The following is a 2,613-nucleotide window of genomic DNA, read 5'->3' on the forward strand; positions in this document are numbered from 1 at the left end:
GCTCGCCAGACAGAGAGAGACAGAGAGACAGAAAGCGAGAAATCACCCCCCAGGGGGGATGGTCACGCCACAATCCCTTCTTCTTCATTCTTTTCTCGGAATCTTGGGCACACACGTACATGCGCCCGGCATGAGTTTTAAGCCACCGGGTCTGGGACATGAACCACGGTCGGCTATGTGGGAGTTCAGCGACATAGCCATTACGCTAACTGCTGGTTCCTGAGATACAACTTCTTAAATGTATTTTATTTTTAAAATTTGCTGTAGGGCACGCGTGGTTGCTAGAAAGAGAGAAAATGAGAAAGCAGTCTGGGGATGGAGCAGGGGGGAAATGACCAACCATTGTCCCTTCTCCTCCATTATCCTTTCAGAATTTGGGGCACACATGCACATGTGCCTGGTGTGTTTTTCAAGCCACTGGGCCCAGGATTCAAACTCTGCAGTTGGCCATGTGGCATCCAGCCGACTTAACCATCCTGCCACCAGCTGGCCCTGGGGTGACACAGTTTTATCCCTTGATGGGCAAGCAAAATTCATCTCAAAGAAGTTTCAGAATTAAGAAGAGCTGGCATAATGGCTATGTCTCTGGATTCCCACGTAGTTGACCGCGGTTCGTGTCCCCGACCCGGGGGCTTAAAACTCACGCCGGGTGCGTGTGGGTGCGTGCATGCCCAAGATCCCGAGAGAAGAATGGAGGAGAAGGGATTGTGGTGTGACCATCCCCTCTGAGGGGGTGATTTCTCACTTTCTGTCTCTGTGTCTCTCTCTGTCTGTCTGGCGAGCGCACACGCCCTGTAGCGAAAACCTCTCCAAAATAAAAGAATTAAGAAGAACTGCAACATAAATTAAATCTAGAATTTTCACATTTTTCTGATAAATTCAGAATTGATGTATACATACCTGTTATTTGAATCTCTAAAAATGTTAATCATCTAGCATTAATAATAGGTTAAGTCAGTGCTTTTAAATGAACAATTGATTTAGAATTCTTTTTTTTTTTTAGAGTTTTTTGCTATAGGGCGCATGCGCTCAACAGGCAGAGAGAGAGACAGAGAGACAGAAAGCGAGAAATCACCCCCCCGGGGGGATGGTCACGCCGCAAGACTCTCCTCCATTCTCCTCTCGGGATCTTGGGCACGCACGCACATGTGCCCAGCGTGAGTTTTAAGCCACCAGGTCCGGGACACGAACCGCGGTCGACTACGTGGGAATCCAGCGACATAGCCATTACGCTAACTGCTGGGTCCCTCCTCTTGAGACTTTGGAGATTCAAATGCGTGAGAGTGCCCGCCAGTGATTTTCAAGCTGCCAGGTCAGGGACTCAAACTGCAAAGGTAGCCATGTGGGATCCAGCGCTTAACCTCCATGCCGTCTGCTGGGCCTCTTTTCCTTTCTTTTTTCTTTTTCTTTTTCTTTTTCTTTATTTCTTCCATGAGAGAGACAGAGACAGAGAGGCACACAGAAAGACAGAGAGACACGCCTTCCCCAAGGAGGCTCATGCTGTGATCTACCCCCAGCTTCAGCCAGCCCCACGTTATAGCTGTAGGCCGTTCCAAACGCACACCTGCAACCTTCCCACCTGAGTCAGCCTCTTGGGGGCTGCTCACAGCGCACACCTGCAACCTTCCCACCTGAGTCAGCCTCTCCTCTCGGGGGCCGCTCACAGCGCACACCTGCAACCTTCCCACCTGAGTCAGCCTCTCCTCTCGGGGGCTGCTCAGAGTGCACACCTGTAACCTTCCCACCTGAGTCAGCCTCTCGGGGGCTGCTCACAGCTGCGCCACTATCCAGCCCCCTAGGCTGGATGCGTCTCTGCTGTGGGGCCTGCCCTGTGCATGGAGGACCGCTACCCACTTTACATCAGTCACTCTCTCTGCACCCCTGTGACAGTGAAAACTGTCCCCTGGGGTCAAAAATGCCCCTAGGAGAGGCTGCACTCTTTCTAGCTATTGTAAGTGAGGGGTTTAGTTCGAGCGGGGGAGGTGGTTTCTTTACCGCCCTGGTGGTGCAGGGCCTGGCTGGCCAGGGGAACCCTGGATCTGGCCTCTCCTTGCCCTGCTGCCCCCATCCTGGCTGTTCCGTATCACGGCAGAGGGGCTCGACTTGTGTACAGCCCTCCCAGCTTCCCAAAGGGTTAGGCCTTGCACCAGTGTCAGAGAATCCTCAGTTCTGCCTCTGCCCAAGAGCTGGGGGCTCTTGGACAACTTATTGAATTTGTTTGAGCTCTGTGTTCCCCCCCTCTGAAATGGTGAATTAACACCCACTCAGGCCCATTAGTGACTTTCTGTGCTCCCCAAATGGGGTAATGATAGTAGACCAGGTGGGGTTGTTGTGAGGATGCCTGCAAGCACATGTTCAGTGCTTGCAGCGTCCGGACTCAGCAGGGCCGACCCCATTCAATGCTTTCACGATTTCCGAGATGAGATGACAGCGTATGCACAGAACCAGGACCGTGAGGCACAGGGAGGAGGGCAGAAAGGGAAGCCCTTAGTGTCCCTGGGGTAGTCGAATCCCCAGTGCTGTGGGCTATCATCCTAGCAAAATAATTGTTTTTTTAGAAAGATTTTTGCTATAGGGCACATGCGCTTGCTGGAGAGTCAGAAAACAAGAAGT

Source organism: Tupaia chinensis, unplaced genomic scaffold, assembly GCF_000334495.1.
Source record: "Tupaia chinensis unplaced genomic scaffold, TupChi_1.0 Scaffold000426_1, whole genome shotgun sequence".
NCBI classification, from domain to species: domain Eukaryota; kingdom Metazoa; phylum Chordata; class Mammalia; order Scandentia; family Tupaiidae; genus Tupaia; species Tupaia belangeri.